Source organism: Stigmatopora nigra, chromosome 14 (assembly GCF_051989575.1).
Source record: "Stigmatopora nigra isolate UIUO_SnigA chromosome 14, RoL_Snig_1.1, whole genome shotgun sequence".
Classification (NCBI taxonomy): Eukaryota; Metazoa; Chordata; class Actinopteri; order Syngnathiformes; family Syngnathidae; genus Stigmatopora; species Stigmatopora nigra.
The window spans coordinates 9,273,262-9,291,940 of NC_135521.1; the positions used below are offsets into that span (position 1 = coordinate 9,273,262).

An 18,679-nucleotide genomic window follows, 5' to 3' on the forward strand; every position below is an offset into this window, starting at 1 on the left:
ATCTTTATGATGTGCTAATGGAAAATTACTCTTGGAAAAACTCCGTATGCATGACACATATGCTCTCCATCAATCAAGAAGGGGGTGCAACAGCTGGGAAAGGCTGCTCTTACTTCAAAATAATTATCCAATTATTCTCACCAATAACTTTATTTCATAAACATTATGGTGTAATTTCACAGTTAAGGCTGGTCTAATTAAATCGTTTTCAGTTTAACTCATGACGAACTCCGTATTATTCCACCCTCCTGTCACACTCCTCTTGAGATCACAATTCTAATTCTCTGACTACTTGAGGCCAAAACATGACAATTTGAAGTGTCACGATTTTTTGGGGGGGAAACTTTCATTCTGTGAGAAAATTCTGATTGCGATAAAATCAACTTTGTCATCCTTGTGGCCATTCAAACATTCTGCTGATTGTCCCTCACATGATACAAGATAAAAATGATTACTATTTTTAATGGTAAATCTTACCAACTCAAATGGGCACATATTGACTTCTTTCCAAGGCTGTAGTATCATCTGAACAAGCCCCTGTTATCATGTATGTTTTAACACCCCTTATTTGTTCCACTAGATAGTGCTTATCTGAGCATATGTAGCTTATCAGTATCACAATTACATGTAGTAATCCATCACAGTGATGTGAATGTAACTTTTGAGCATGGTTGCCTTCTTTATTTGATGAGCCTCGTTAGTATTTTGCCTCCAACTCTCACTTTTGTAATGAACTGTAGGAGTTCACGTTATGATAAGCACATTCCACATGAACACGGCCAAAATGGGGCTTGTAACGTAAAAACTGAACAGTTCTTAATATGTGTGTGTTGCACTTGTGATATGACCAGGCAGAATCAAATAAGAGAAGAAAGGAAAGTAAAAATATGTGGAAAATTGCTCAAGTGTGACTAAGCTTTTTACTGAGCACCATTTCTCCTGAGATCACTTTTGTTTCAATTTCACTCCAAAAAATTGAATCTTGCATTTATTGGACTTCAGTTGACACAATAATATAAGAGCAATAACATGTAGCAAGGTATTGAATGCAGTATTTCCAAAGATGAGACCGTCTTGAGAATTTCGTCAAAACAGCAGATTTATAGTCCTCTTTACCTATTTTTTTTAAATAATTAATTGCTCACTATCTGACATCAACTTTCCTTAATATGTTTTTCTGTTGCTTCCTGTGTCATATACTAGTGAATCAAATATACAATTATTTTTCTTGAAATGCCCAGTTTCCATTCCTATCAAAAGGTGTTAAAACTACTGGGTACAATATCAACAGGAGAATAACATTGCATTACCTGGGCATATCTCAGAAATGTATGAAATGAAATGTGATTCATATCAGAGGTATAAACAGATGGAAGAAACAATGCGTTATGGGTGTTGGGTGCACTCCTCATATTGCAGAAACTTCATCTTTTCAATATTCTATATTATATTTCTATGTTTGTTGACATTTTCTTGTTAAAGCTTGCAAATCAATTTCGAAATTTCACTGTTGGTCAATAATTTCATAATCAACATATCCTCACAGTGATTGATTGGTAAAAAAAAGTCATTTTTCCTCAAATCTTACATTTTAATTATCATACTATGATTATCAAGAATTTGTCTGCTCAGGTTTACTCCAAGACTATGATTCAAATATATATTTTTATGCATTTTTTGGGCCTCAAAATCACAAAAAAATTGTAATCCCATGAGAACCCTATGCAGTAAAAAAAATAAAAATATTGTGACTAATGCAGAAAGAAATTACACACTCCAATAAAATTGATTGCCAAATAAAATAAACAGCGTAATAGTTATAGATTGAGAAATTAACAACGTGAAGTATACATTACAGATTTTTTAGCAAGCATATTCTGGAACAACTGCCAGCAACAAAGCGATGGGTGCAGAATTAATCACTTTGATTGATGCATTTTGTTACAGTCGTTCAAACTACACATACGCACACGCACAGTCACTCACATTAGACACAAAGTTGGCATCTAAATTAGATGGTGGGATTATTGAAATATCTATCTTCCATAAAATGTGTTAATTAGAGTGAGCGTAGTTGATAATAGTTTAGCTCTTAATAGGAAGTATGTCATTATTCGGTAAAATTTAAGAAAATGATTTTCAATGCTCAAAATATTTATTTTACTATAAACAAAAGATGCAGCATTCTGTGTTTAACTACCCCCAAAGATCCTCAGCTCTTTTGACAATTCCAAGGTGGAACACATTGATGGAAAATAGGTTTGACAGACTCTTCCAACTGAGGTAAATTCACTGATTTTTGTGGTTTTGAGGAAGGCAACCTTTCATAGCAGTCATTCAAACGGCCAAATAAACTTTATGGAACATGTTCTGTGTCACGCCACAGTAGAAAGCTACTTTCCCTGTCCAACTGTTTACATGAATAATTCATATTCACAGTAATGTATTGATTGATTACAAAAATCTATTTACATTCAGAGAATACATTTGCACAGAGGGACTTTCTGCCATTCAATACAACCTTTATTGATATCCTTTTGGCTTTAAAAGGATGAAAAGAAAAAGAATACCATGACATTCACTTTCAAGTGGGAGGAAATAAGCAATTGCTAGGCAACAGTCACGGTGCTACGGAATAATTAAAAAGTACATCAGGGTTTGGTGATGCACTTTTAGTGTGTATACTGGGATCAGGTTCGAATTTCCGTCTTTTCTGGGTCAGAGTCTTGCTTAAGGATTAATTGGTTAATTGTTAAATTAACTGTTGTAGCTTTGCATTCTCTATATTAGATGATGTTTTTAATTACAAGTTTTCCAGAGACCAGATTGTCTTTCATTGCTCCTCTCAGTTTGCATAGCTTCCTTGTCTCGACTCTCCAGAATTATGCAGCTACTTGTGTAGTCACTCTTGAGTATAAGTCGCAGGCCCAGCCAAACTATAAAAAATACTGCGCCTTCCCTGGAAATCCTATGTATATTTTTGCCCTTTATTTCCACAGAGAGAAAAATTGACTTTAAGTAATACCATATAGGAAAATATTCATAAATTTGGCAGTCATTTGAAGATAGTGTGTGTTGTTTGTTTGCTGCTGCAAAAGTAGAGTCTGGAAAATACAATATTTTACAATTTCCAGGATAAATCAAACTCTCACTTTTTAAAAAATGTCGCCTTGAAATGTGACTGAAAAGTCTACTTTTTAAATTTTTTTTAACATTGATTGAAGTGAAACATGACTGCTAAATGTTGCCATTGTTTTCAGCCCAAGTAGCTCTAAGAAACAGCTGGTCGAAAGCTAAAGACAGTGCAATTCCATGTAGCGTTTCAACGAAAGACTCAAGAGCTTTTGTGGAACACTATTGGCAGCTGACTGCAGACGAATGAGTTGCTGTCATTCTCCGAGAGTAAGACTGTAAATGAGTAGGGCTCAGGCAGTTCTAGGTCACGAGAGCTGAGGCTCTAGAGCCCAGATAATGAAATTGCCATAGGCGGAATGGTGCTAAACTCGGATTATACTCAAGAAGAGCATTTTAATTGACCGGCAGTCTGTTTTTGAAATCTACTGTCTTCTTAGTTGTTGCTTTTAAATAATTTGGGCCATTCATGTCTACGTCCCCTGACACCACGACATCCGAAAAGCTCCTTTCAAACAAAATCCCAAGACTTTGGTCTTTTTCTCCTTGCAGAACATACAAAGTGCCCTGTGAGCCAAGACTTTTCATGGACACACATCACTGTCATACTCAATTAAGTTCATGTGAATAACCAGAAAAGAATAGACATAAAAAAAGAGAGTTTCATATAGACTGTATTCACACACTGTAAAATGTATTATACTTTTTTTTTCAACATTGTCAGATTGTGCAGCAAAGGAAATTATTGCTCTAAAAATGTAGACATTTATACATTTTAAACCATTAGAATTGAAATTACAATTTATAACCCATGATTATTTTTGGGTGGATTAGACATAATTTTAGGGTTCAAAAGTCGTAATGTGAGTTTTTTCTCAGGAGTATAAACTATTTAAGTTTTAAAAAAAAGTATTGAATACTAAATTAGTCCTTTTCTTATTTTTATTCTATTCACAGCAGTAATGTGTGAGGAAGAATATCCCATTCAATCAAGGCTAACACTATTTTATGATATGACAATTAAAAAAAATCTTGCTGGGAAGATATAAATTAATTACTCATGTCAAATCTAGCATATTGTCTCCATCTCTTCTGCTTTTACCAATATTTAAAAAAAACCCAATGGTATGCACAATTACAAAAAGCAACTATAGTTTAGACATGTTTTGCTATGAGAGGAAAACATTCTTTATCCCTACAAAAGAGGAGGGAAATGACCTCAACAGATGCCACAAATTCACTAGTTACCACAATCCGGCAGTCATTACGACTGAAATAAACATGTTTATCTTTCCTCTTTCTGTAGAATCATGCCAAAAAATAATAATACTTACTCCCTACTGTTAGTGGGTTTCAAACTTGATGCATGCTATTTTAAAAGCCATATGACGGCATTGCATTGTCAGCACACTACTGTGGATGGCAGCGTCTTAGAAAATACCACTAGAAAAAAAATGGTTACTTTACACTATTACACTATTCAAACAAAACAGACATCTGTTATCATGCATCTTCATAAAAGATATATTGAAAAATAAATGTGTTCATTTTAAATGGTAGGCTTTGGAAAACCTGATCTCTATTTCATAAAACTTATAACCCTGTATTTCAAGTGATATGTACATCTCATAGCCCGAATATTTCTTATTTCATGTTTTTGAGCCATTTCCGCAACACTTGATTCAGTGAGAAGTGGATTTAATGAGGCTGAATCATGTTCTAATGTACAATTCCGTCTTAAGCCTATTTGGATGAGACTGAATCCAACACTTAGGAATACAAAAATAAATGGAAAAAAATATATAACAGGATAAGATGACACATCTGTGCATAGCCCTGACATTCGCTCAGCCATTAGATGAATGTAATAGCAAATCCCTCTTTTTCAGAGCCCTTCGGGGAACATTGAGCAATCAAGGCAAAAAAAAAGCAGACGCCCTTGGGATTCAAAGCTCAGTTTTGCATTGTCCTGCACCAGTATTTTTTTTTTATCCGTCATACAGTTGCACATTCACACATGTATCTATGCACACTCGGTCACTCGAGTCACAAAATACTACTTTGGAACGAGTTGATGAATATACAGTAGATCCAAATTAAATATTGAAGGAACAGGTCCTTGTACACCCACACCTGTCAGGATCACAGGAAAGTCGAGCAGTGTGCATACAAGAAGGACTTTATGTTGCGTGTCACATCTGAATAAACTTTATATTCACGCTTTGCAAGTAGGCGGAGCAGGACATGCAATGTTTAAAATTCACATTTTGGGCATCTGTGTTTTATCCACGCTTGAAAGAACGTGAAGGCCTATATTTGGGTAAAAAAAAAGGTTCTTAAATGGCTGCATTTTAGCCAAATGTTCATTTGTAGGCTTTTTGGTACTTCTCTTATTATTACTAACAATGTTTTGTCTGATAGATATTTTGAAGAAAGTTACAGGTTTGGAATTCTAAGCTGGTTTTAGGTCAAGTTTTTGAACTACAAGTTCCTTTTTTTTCGTGGCAAACACGTGAAAAATATCCTACTAGAAAATGTAATTTATTGAGTAATTGTCTGCGTGTGTTGGTTGAGGCTTGGCTGTGCTAGTCACAAAATAGGATAGATACATATATATCAATATAGTTATTCTTGATGTTAATATGTATGAAAATCATATTTTGATTGTGCCATAGGAAATGAATGGGGTACTTTTTTGCTGCTTTGAAAATTCCGGTCATTTTGGAGTTTTGAACCCATAACTGAACCCATAACTCAAGGAGACATTATATTGGCGTGATATAGGATTTGCATGTGTCTTAAATGCAGACTGTAGGTTATGACTGTTGCCCTAATTCCAGTCTGGGGAACTGCAGAATCCCCCCGGAGTCCATGCATCATCCCATCAAGAGCAGGCGCTTTAGGGAGTGCGTACAGGCACGTGGAGGTCTGTGCCACATTACAAGTCGTCCAGAGGAAATGAACTGTAGCTGAACGAGTATGCTTTCAATCAAGCATAAAAAAATAGCACCTGAAGACTTCCCGCCCTCACGTTTACTTTAAACATTTCTCATTTACGGAATCAGCTACCTAAAACTAGATTAAGTTCTCAAAATACAAAAATAATTCTGTGTATCAGTACATTGTAGCGCAAGATGTCACCTTGGATCGGATAAGAAATGAAACAATGAAAATCCAACACGTTGGCCCAAATGGCTTTTCTTTGAGTGACTGAAATCACCCATGAAGAAAAGTCTGTTCCACTGGCTTGAGTTCACAATAGACGGTCATCCCAGATGTCATTCCATTTTTTTTGGTGTGTGCAGTCTATGCAGGAGTTCATTAGAAATAAAGTGTTTCTATTCAAAGCATTTCAAGCACAAACCTGTGTTCATGCACCACGTGAGCACCTTTTGCGTCAATGGTGGGTGACACATATAACAAAAGCCATTTATTTTTTAAATAACAGAAGTAAAAAAACAAAACTAAATCCTACCAATGTGACAACGTCAGACTGATGAAGCCAAGACATTTGATGAAGGCGCTGAGCTGAAATTTAAGCCTGCCCTTTACCAAGCTGAGTCATTCTTAAAATGTCCCTGAATGTCTTTCATCAAACACCACAGGGATGCGGTATTCAAGTGACAAACATTTGTCAGACTTCTGATAGATACACTGGATTTTTTTTTCAAGGAGTACAATGTTCAGTCTTGTGCTTTTATCCATTTAATGTCAGAAGAAGTTTCTATTACAAGTTAAGGAGTAAAAGTTTTTATTTATACAAAATGCACTCAAAGGAGGTAAAAATGTCAGTGATAATTTGCTTGGTATTCTAACCTAGCATTAAAGCACAAACTCGAACTCACAACTATCTATGAATTTCCTTCCTCTTGCTCTTGCCCTTTCTGTAACTTGTTCCAGGTATACTTTTTAACAGGAGTCATGACAACCTCTCTTAAAGTGGACACGTGTCTTGCAGTTCCTGTTTTTTTTTTTGTACAAGTTTTCCTAGTATACCCCTACTACGTAGCTGCAATATTTCAATTATATTCCCTAGAGGTTAATGTTTGCCTCACAGTTCTGGGCTCGTGGGTTCGATCCGACGTTGGTCCTCACTATCTGAACTTGTATGTTTCTTTAGGCTTGTGTGGCTTTTCACTGGGTAATCTGGTTTCTTTCCACATCCCAAAAATATGCATGGTAGGCTAGTTGAACCCTGGTTAGTTGTGAATTTAAGCGTTATTTTTGTCTCTGTATCTTTGTGCCCTGTGATTAGCTGGCAACCACTTTAGGGTGTCCCCTCCTAGTTCCTGTATTCAGCTGGGATAGGCTTCAGCACCCCTGTAACCCTTGGAAATGCTGGAATGAATGAATTCCCCACATTTTTATTAGCAAATGTTGGTCTCTTTTTTTAGCAATTGCCGAATGCGTTTATGGAGTGTAAGGCTCACACTAATGTAGCACACCTCATTTGAAGAGCAAGTTGCCTACGAGGACACAGATGGGTGCAAGTGTATTGGCCATTTACAAAGAAACAAGCAATAAACCTTGTGACTGTCCTTGTGCATCTCTTTGAGCTGAGTGCAAGACAAAGCCCTTATCTCTAACTTGACCTCATTCGCAGGGTCCACTAGCCTTGTGAAGGAGACTCCATGTGTGTGATGGAACTGTGACCCGACCTCACTAAGATGGACATCACAAGACCTGAGTTGAGACAACTATGTGATCCAAGATTGGAGTTTGCATTTTGGCAGTCAAAATCGAGGTATGTACCAGTGACCAGAGATATTTTTTCTTAAACTCAAACACCAAATCTTAGTTGTGTGCATCATTTTTCGTTTATTTTCGATGCATAACCATTTTTGACATCAAAATAAGTGCAAACATTTAACAGAATCTGTCACTTTATTTGTCTTTGAAAAAGAAATAGTGGTTCATAACTAGCTTAACTTAAACAGGTTAACATAACATACAGAAAATAATATTGTTGACATTTTATTCAAAAGAATGGTTTTCATTAAAATTTTCCACAAATAACTCAATACTTGCAAAATACACAAAGAATTCCAGCGGTGAGATAAAGACATTTTCACACTGGATAGAATTGGGACTTTATCTGAGATGTGGTAAATGAATAATACATATCCAGTGTGCATTACTTCAGGAGCTTTTCTATCGTTTTTGGCAAATTACAACAACAGTTTCCCCGCCAGTTGCACATTGAACACATTTGTAAATATTACAACGGATTCCATTTAAGCGCTACTAAAAAAAAACACACATTTAGTATGAAATTATAAATGTGTGCATTTCCAATAGGCTGTTTATCAAATTCATAATTTTCAAAAGGGCATATATACCTTTTTGTACTTGTCATTTTATGACAACCAACAAATAAGATCAGATTTACCACAATATCCAGATTTATGTCACCTAGATTCAGTTTCTTCTGCTGAGTTGCTTATTTAGCTTGGAACTAACGCCAAGCTTTGCCTTTTGATAGCATCTTAAATTCCAACAACAATAACAATATAATTGGATTGATTGCTACGTAATTTTTGTCGACAGCATCAACTAAGATACCAGAATTGTTGAGCTGTGCACATTTGAGGCATCCTAGGGTGCAATTTCCATTTCCTTATCCTTTCTCTACCTACAGCCTGTGTTACAGTTGGCCTTCCCTCGGTGTCTGAAATGAATGTTTTGTGGCCCCTTAAGTGTATCTTAGCCTTCTTTTCAGTACAACTCTTGTGCTCAGCAATTATGCATGTTTATGGGCCAACAGTCTCTTGCCCTAATTACTCGTACATCAAAAGCACATTTTGAAAACTCAACATTAGTTTTTGATCCTTTTTTTTTTAAAAAAGCATGATGAAAACACCTTTTTTTAAGAAACTATATCACATATTTCATTCTCCTTAAATAACTACACTATTATTCTCATGTTTTGCATAGTCTGAGATTTTTAGTGTGCCAGATAATGACAATTGCTAGACATTTTAATACAATAGCACACAGTAAAATATTCTATATCATTCCTATGGAGGGGATTTTCCTCATAATATATTTGCAGAAATATGTCAGGACCCATTTTGATAGTATTTAATCAGAAAATACAACACTAAGCAAAATGTCTCAAGATAGATATGCGTCACATTTTATCCTTCGACTACACACTGTAGGGCACGCGCTCATCATTTTTGCCCATGTATCAAAATAACCTTGACTTGGGCGTGTTCTCAGGACATCCTGAAATGCTGTCGTTAGAGCCTGTTACCACTAAGAAATACTCTCGGCACGCATACCCCCGACAATCTCTCCATCTCGGCAAGCCGGGCGCACGTCGGGCTATTTGATTAATGCTAGGATGGGGAGGAAGATCTAATTGTGAAAACAGGATAAACACCATCTCGGAGAAAGGAAACGATGCAAATCAGAGTGTTCCCTGAAGTATTGTTGAAGGAAATTGGTTTAGGGATGAGACACTGACTCGTGTCAATGGAGAGGCCCGTCATGCGGGCATTCAGGATTCACATTTTCGCTACGATTTGAACATTTGAGACAGCTCTTTTCCTCCCTCAAGACAGATGCTTCTATGTGATTGGAGCTGATGACTTCAAGATATAAATCACTTCTATTGCGGCAATGTGATGTCAACCATTAAAACACAAAGTCCCACTAAAGAGGGTAGTTAAAATACATAAAAGATGATTGAATAACCTCGGGCAAAAAGGTGTATCCTGGCCCATTTATGCTGTTGCCATGATGCATGCACAAAAGAAAGGCAGTAGAGAAGTCACCTATCCATCCATTAATAATAATAAATATGCATAAAAGGCCATTTTTCACCTGGATTTTACTGGCCAATTCAAATACAAGAAATGTGGATTTAGACAATGCAGCAATCCCAGAAAACTACAAATCACTCAAATGTAAAGTTAACTGAAGACTATTTAAAAAGCATTTTTCCATGTAATCACATCCTAGGAATACATTTCAAAACAATTCAAATATCTCTAATCCTAGAACCAACAGTTATGTAAACTAGTATGTCTAGCGATATAACTTTTTTTTCCCAACACGGCGTGAATGAGTAAGACACCTCAGAACACATGCAATAGAATAAAATATTAGATTAAAACTCCTTGGATTGTGTTCACATATTCATATCAACGGATAAACGTGCCGCAGTACAGACACATGAAGGTAGAGAGTAGTAAGACTAGCTCAAATTATTTCCTTCTATCCGCATCATTTATTCAGAACGATGCTTCATCCATATATGAAATGTTTTCAGAGCTTGCCTCGGAAATTGGCGCCGTGATCTTGCATGCAAATTCCCTGAGAGGGGATTTCAAAATATGCAATTTATAGTTGATGTCACTGTTAAAAAAAAAAGGACCAAAAATGTTGTTGGGTCTGTAGAATAGATTTATATACTTCAAATATCATTAAGAACATTTGAGCAGGTTTAAGTATAACGTCTACAGGGAGTCTATTCAACAGTGAGAAGAGAAGAACGATTGCACTTGAACGCGTCATTATTCCCGCTGGCTTTAGCAGGTGAATGTGGAGCTATTTGAAAGTCCCCTTCCTTCCACACCACTAATTACACTTTTTGCACTACACTGCAAAAAAATTGAATCCCCTGAAGAGAAAACTTGTATTATAAAAAGAAAAGTGGGCCACAGTGCGATTGTGCGTTTGTAAATATGTCACGACTACGCCACGGTATAATTCTGCACCTTGCAATCCTAAACCTTTCTTCTTCTGATGCCTGGATAATTAATGTTCACCTAAATTCCCGCCACTCAAAATGTGGCACTAGCTCTAGGGAACATATAGATCCCCTTATTTTCTAACAAAAGCACAAGTAAACTTGTTTTTTTAAAGTTCCCAATTGAAAAATTAGATGAAATATTCCAATCAAGGCTGCAATCCGCTTAAAGAGAATTTTTTTCATGTTAGAATTCTCTTCAGAATTTGACAATACCTCATAATGCAAAGCAGGAGAATTATTTATTTATTCTTTTTTACATCTCTGTGTATAGGGATTGTTCATGTGACCGTGTAACGTGTTCTAGAACACTATATATATATATATATATATATATATATATATATATATATATATATATATATATATATATATATATATATATATATATATATATATATATATATATATATATATATATATATATATATATATATATATATATATATATATATATATATGGAACATTGAGGCAAGTGGTTGGATGTGTACAGAGCATTGATTTGTGCAAACTAAATCAATGTTACACACTGCTTGCAGTAATTACCTCTGTCACCGAGCAAATTGCACCAAGCCAGATCCACACAAACGACCACATATCCAAAAGGGACCAAACCTGAAAATTATTTAAGGTATCAAAATGACCGCCATTTTTAGGAAAGCAGCATTTTTTTGTCTTCGATGAGTAGTAGCATGGCAGGCAAGTGTTCCCAATTATTAAGTAGCATGATCTTAGAAGTAAAAAGCATATAAACATTGGTTTGATATTTATGATGAATAAGAATTCTGTTATTTGAAGCAAGGACAATAATGAACTCTAAATTATCAATTGGCTGGCTTATTAAATAATACTGATAATGTGAAGTTGTGCATATTTTCTCTTAACTTTCCATATCAATGAACTTTTTTTACATTACATTTAAGCTTTGACATGAAATCTTTAATGAGGAAAGTAGCAAAATAAACTGATGAGGCACCAAACGTGAGGGGAAAAAAAGCATCAGTGATGTTTTTTTTTTCATTAACTTAAATCAAATTCATTTTATACCATCCTTAGCTTTATGATTTATTTTTAATGAAATCTTTTTTTTCCACAAGCCCAAAACAGAAATCCAACAAAAGCAAATGAGAATTCCCTTGATTGAAAATGACATTTTAAAACGGCATTAACATGCTTTGAGAGTACAATTTTTTTTTTTTTAATGAAGTCGTGTGAATTTGATAGAGAAGAGTGTTAGGGTGATTTATAATGTAAGAAAAAGAAAAGACTTGCCATGCCTCAACTGATGCACCAACATACTCATTCAAAGTTTTCTGGAAATTGTACTATTAACAATAAATGTACTTTTGACCTGATTTTGCAGGTCAAATATTACTAGTGATGTCCCAATCTGATACTCAATATTGCTATGGAAGCATGATATGGATAATATTTTAGTGTTAATGTGAAGCCCAATGAAAAAATGAATGTTTATACAATGCTTTGTTATCATTATTAGTTTCTAAACAGAAATTGTCCCACTCAGTAGTTTGCCTATGGTACTAGTATCCTACGAATTGATCGTATCTGATCTATTGACAAAATCTGATACTTTCTGGTAGTCAGTGTCATTTAATGATAACATTGTTTGCATATTTTTTACTGGACCAAAAATTCTGGCATTGGCTCAGTATTGGCAAAAAAATAAATAAAATTGAGACAGATCAAGGCATCCTTATGTAATTACCATCATCACGTCATTCAAATATGGCCTACTGACCCATAGTATGTGATTACTGTGTAACATTCATAGTAACAGAAATATCTGAAAAAAATGACTGTAGGTTACATAATTCACTGGCTGGAAATGTACTGCTCCGGATTAGCAGATGCGTGTGCTGTTTTTCATCACCGTTAGCTGTATCTGGAGAAATTCACTTGGCTCCTTAAGTGCAAATATAACATCAGTTGGGTATGTTTGTGGGCACGCTGCAAACTCGGATATAAATTCATATCTCTCAAAGTGTTCAGTTGGACTCGTGCATCTTTTAAAGCGCTAATGATTTCTCAGATGACTATGAGTTCATTTGTTCCCTGGCATCTGCACAACTACCCCACCATGACGACTCACCATCATGTTGAAAATAAACAACACTCGATGGAATTATAGATGGGCAAGAATTTGCATGCTTTGCATTTTGCACCCATCTGTTTGGGGTTTGGTTGTTGTTATTTAAGTGAGATTGATTTCAGATACCCGAGCCACTTCCTCCCAATGCCGAGTAGCGGCTCTCCTCGGAGTAAAAAGTGGGCTACGGTAAACACTTCAAGCAGTGCTATTTTACCTCAACACGAGACATGCAGTCAATTTGTAAGCAACACTATCACACATGTCAATACGACTGATTGGTGTGTTTAAATTGAATTGTTATATTTTGGTAATTGGCTAGCGGTTGGCTGCCTACCATGTTAGACTTGGCAGCTCCTGGGCTCTTTTGTCTTTATATAGTAAGGCTTAAAAAACGACATAATATATAGTAAGCCTTTTTTCTCATAAAACGACATAGTATAGTTAGGCTTAAAAAATGACATTGTATAGTTAGGCTTTTTTTCTTAAAAAAGGACATAGTATAGTTAGGCTTTTTTTTTGGTAAAAAAATGACTTAGTATAGTTAGGGTTTTTTTTGGTAAAAAAATGACTTAGTATAGTAAGGCTTAAAAAATGACAGTATGATTGTAAGGCTTAAAAAACGACACAGCATAGTTAGCCTTAAAAATGACAGTATAGTAAGGCTTAAAAAACGACATAGTATAGTAAGGCTTAAAAAACGACATAGTAAAATAAGGCTTAAAAACGACATGGTATAGTAAGGCTTAAAAAACGACATAATATATAGTAAGCCTTTTTTCTTATAAAACGACGTAGTATAGTTAGGCTTAAAAAATGACATTGTATAGTTAGGCTTTTTTTCTTAAAAAAGGACATAGTATAGTTAGGCTTTTTTTTTGGTAAAAAAAATGACTTAGTATAGTTAGGGTTTTTTTTTTTGTAAAAAATGACTTAGTATAGTAAGGCTTAAAAAATGACATAGTATGGTAAGGCTTAAAAAACGACACAGTATAGTTAGGCTTAAAAATCACAGTATAGTAAGGCTTAAAAAACGACATAGTATAGTAAGGCTTAAAAAACGACATAATATATAGTAAGGCTTAAAAAACGACATAATATATAGATAGTAAGGCTTAAAAAACGACATAATATATAGATAGTAAGGCTTAAAAAACGACATAATATATAGTAAGGCTTAAAAAACGACATAATATATAGTAAGGCTTAAAAAACAACATAATATATAGTAAGGCTTAAAAAACGACATAATATATAGTAAGCTTTTTTTCTTATAAAACGACGTAGTATAGTTAGGCTTAAAAAATGACATTGTATAGTTAGGCTTTTTTTCTTAAAAAAGGACATAGTATAGTTAGGCTTTTTTTTGGTAAAAAAAATGACTTAGTATAGTTAGGGTTTTTTTTTGGTAAAAAATGACTTAGTATAGTAAGGCTTAAAAAATGACATAGTATGGTAAGGCTTAAAAAAACGACACAGTATAGTTAGGCTTAAAAATCACAGTATAGTAAGGCTTAAAAAACGACATAGTATAGTAAGGCTTAAAAAACAACATAATATATAGTAAGGCTTAAAAAACGACATAATATATAGATAGGAAGGCTTAAAAAACGACATAATATATAGTAAGCCTTTTTTCTTATAAAACGACAGTATAGTTAGGCTTAAAAACGACATAGTAAAATAAGGCTTAAAAAACGACATAGTATAGTTAGGCTTAAAAAACGACATAGTATAGTAAGGCTTAAAAAACGACATAATATATAGTAAGCCTTTTTTCTTATAAAATGACATAGTATAGTTAGGCTTGAAAACGACATAGTATAGTTAGGCTTAAAAAACGACTTAGCATAGTTAGGCTTTTACCTCAACACGAGACATGCAGTCAATTTGTAAGCAACACTATCACACATTGTCAATGACGACTGATTGGTGTGTTTAAATTGAATTGTTATATTTTGGTAATTGGCTAGCGGTTGGCTGCCTACCATGTTAGACTTGGCAGCAGTTGTTGATCCTAGGCTCTTTTGTCTTTGCAAATATTGCACGCATTTATTCATTTTCCACCTCGCTTATCCTCACGAGGGTTACGGGGGTGTTGGAGACCATCCCAGTTTATAATGAGCACAAGGCGAGAAACAAGCAGTCAGTTGGACATTCATACTGAGGAACAATTTGGATTGTTTAATCAGCCTACCATGCAAATTTAGAGATGTGAAATGGAACTAGAGTACCCATAGAAAATGCACTCAAGCGCTTGCATCACCACACAGGGAGGCCTGAACCCGGGATTGAACTCTTGATCTAAGAACTGTTAGTCGGACGTCCATAACCACAGCTACGATCCCTCCACATATATTATAAACACTTTAAAATGTTTTATTTTATTTTCCATGCAATAAACCCTTGATTCAGGATTGACTTTATCAATCTTGAGTTTCCTCGCCTTCCACACACACATGAATACTTTCTTCTTAAAAACACAAACTTCGGCCCATTAACTGCAATATAACAAGAAGGCCTGAGAAAACCTAACCTATGGATTCTAATGTCACACTGGAGGACTGTGATTGATAAATCTTCATTTGGGTGACACATCAGGGCAGACATGAAGAGACTAAGTAGCTCATGTGCTTTCTTATGCATCCCATCTGCATTTCATTGCCTCAGTTAGCTCTTCAAGGCCTTGGCAGGTTTAACTCTCCTGCTTCACATCACAGGAGCCCATCTACTTATTATCTGTCAAGTCTCAAGTGGTCTCTGGGGAGCAGCCATATTTACAGAGCTGCTGGGTTGAAGGAGGATGAGATTTCCACGTAGTTCTAAACACTTTATCCTAGACATACGCATGTCTGCTATTCAGTTTTTTTTCCATTCACCTACCTGCCATTTCAACTAATTGCTATATTTTCTCTGTTTAAATCCAATCGAGTCCATCCAGGGTATTTGTATTTTCCATCTGTATTTTATATACTGAAATTCTTCATTGATGTCATCTGGAAAATTTGCCTTTTCATTTTTCATCTTTCATCCTGCCTTTCTACTTTGTCCTTTTATTAATCAATGCTACTTCCAGGTCCACCAGAACTGCCTCTTGAGCACTTCCTTCCTCTCATTTTCCTCCTTCATCACCTCTTAAAATTATCTTTCCATCTATCTAACAACTTCCTTAATCACACAAACCTTCTTCACACCCGATTACGATTTACGCCTTTTTTTTTTTTAAATGAATTCATTCATTTGCCATACCGCTTATCTTCAAAAGGGTAAAGTTTGCTCTGTTTTTAATTACCATAAAGCGTCTCTTGCTGATTAAAACAACATTTCATATCAATTCAGGCGAATACTTAAGAGCCACATCCTAAATATGTGAAAAATTTAAATAACGCAAGATTAAAAAGACATTTCAACATGCTGGGCAGCTTGGATGCTTAAAAGTATTTTTCCCCTTAATTTCATTACATTATGTTATTTCCGGATTGATAGATTGATTTGATAAGGGAGAGCACATTAATGAACATATTTATATTCATGTTAATGAAAGTGTATATGTAAATATGTAAGATTGTAGCAGCAACTGGCTTCATTTGACAGTAAAAACCAACACTTAACCTAGAGAACAAATAAGCCTTTGTATAAATATAGTGAACTAAAGACTTGACATGCACAAAGGTAGTCGTGTCAAACAGGAACCCCACTTCTTTTGCCACACTCACCACAAAGCCATCATAAATTCACTGGGAACAATCACCGGGGTGACAAGATCTCCCGCGACAAGTTCATCTCTATTTGTTCCACATACATATACTGTTTATTGTGATCTTGTCGATGAAAAGATATGACAAAAAAAGAGAGTGCCAGTGAACAAATAATACAGGTCTTAACCCTGATAGGATCAAGGCAATGTTTTCAAACATAATTGAAAAGAGATGCGACTAAATGTATACAATTATTTCCCACAGAGTGAGTAATTGGAATTCATCTCTCCCAGGGACAAACTGTCACTATAACGACAACGGAGAAAGTATATGCATTTTAAATAGGATTTGAACGCACAAACACAAACACCAAGGCCACTTTGACAATAATGTTCACTTAAAACTCCTCAGGCAGACTTGCTTTTAACATTAAACACCATACAAATGTACTGTTGATCTGAAGTTAACCACAAATGCAATGTAAAACATAGAAAATGTACAAGGATATAAATGTAGTTATATTTGACATTTTGTGGTTGATGCATGTAAGAACTCAGCACAATGTACTGCCTGGAATTCAACATCGTCTTTTTCTTCCAAGCTTTTTTTCTGGAGGAAAAAAAATGTTTTTATTCTTGAGCTTTGTCATTTCAAGGAATAGATGACCATTAGCAAAAAATAGGCTCAATCGGTTGACCTGACCATGCACAAAAGTAATGTGCTTAAGAGAACACATTTTAACTCGTTGGCTCTCATCTCCATTCTAGACGTCCAATCCATTTTGGAATCACAGCAGAATGCCACATGTGGCTCTGGAACCACAGCTTGGAGACATCTATCAATGTCAACGCCATTGAAAGAGTTAAGATGCTTTGAATCGGCGCATTTGAGGTGCGTATCCTATTTCAAACCACACTGGACATTATTATTCTGCAAAGAGATTATCCGCGACGTGCACACTCATAAGAACGACTTAACACATAGCGTAGATGTGGCACAGGATTAGAGTTTGAAAATTATGTCCAAAGAAATGAATACAAATCAGATTCAATAGGACATTTTGGGAATCTACTCCTCCATATTAATGTGAGGTGCAAGCTGAAAAAGCAGGCAGAGATGTACAGCGCATGCAAATTAGGTCTGCCCCAACACATTAAGTCAGCTTTACGCCAACACATACTAATTCTCTTCACAGTACACGGCCTCGAAAATGTCATCAGGATCTGGATTAGTCTTAAAACCATTTTACATGAATAGCACGCTATAACAAAATGTACAAATTGTGGAATAGAATTGTGCTGAGGATGCATTGCAATTGAGGACCGATAATTAAGAATGTATATTTTGCCAATATAGCATTGCAAGGCTTTTTTCCTTAATTGTTATTCATAAAAAAACGACATAATATATAGTAAGAATTTTTTTCTTAAAAAATGACACTACTAAAGCTCTTTCATTGAAAAATGGACCATGAATAGTGCTGAAAACTACTGAGTCTAGTATAGCATGGTGGTGTAGTGGTTAACTCACCTGTCTCTCGCCTGGGAGACCTGGGTTCGAATCCCAGTTGTGACACTTTTTCACTTAGTTGTTTCTGTGGACTTCTTCTAAATACACTTAAATGATTAGAAAGGAAACTGTGGTCACTTGCTGGCATAGTGGTTAGTTCACTGGACTCTTGTCTGGGAGACCTGGGTTCAAGTCCCGGTTAGGACACTTTTTCACTTTGTTGTTTCTCTGAACTTCTTGTCAAGAGACTCAAATGATTACTAAGGAAAGTGTAGCCACTTGGTTGGCGCAGAGGTTTGTTCACCGGACTCCAGTCTGGGAGACCTGGGTTCAAGTCCCGGTTGTGACACTTTTTCACTTAGTTGTTTCTGTGTACTTCTTGTTAAGACACTCAAATGATTGTTAAGGAAAGTGTAGTCACTTGGTTGGCGCAGAGGTTAGTTCACTGGACTCCCGTCTGGGAGACCCTGGTTCGA

The 18,679-nt window shown here is 35.5% G+C and overlaps 1 long non-coding RNA gene across 1 annotated transcript in view; it reads left to right on the forward strand.

The window, feature by feature from the left end:
• The window catches only part of LOC144206988 (uncharacterized), a 32,029-nt gene extending 14,431 nt beyond the window's left edge, over positions 1-17,598 (forward strand). Inside the window, exons 2-3 of the long non-coding RNA XR_013328533.1 lie at positions 7,736-7,876; positions 17,462-17,598. This is a non-coding gene — a long non-coding RNA (uncharacterized LOC144206988). The remainder of the gene's footprint in view (positions 1-7,735; positions 7,877-17,461) is intronic.
• The last annotated feature ends 1,081 nt before the right edge of the window (positions 17,599-18,679 follow it).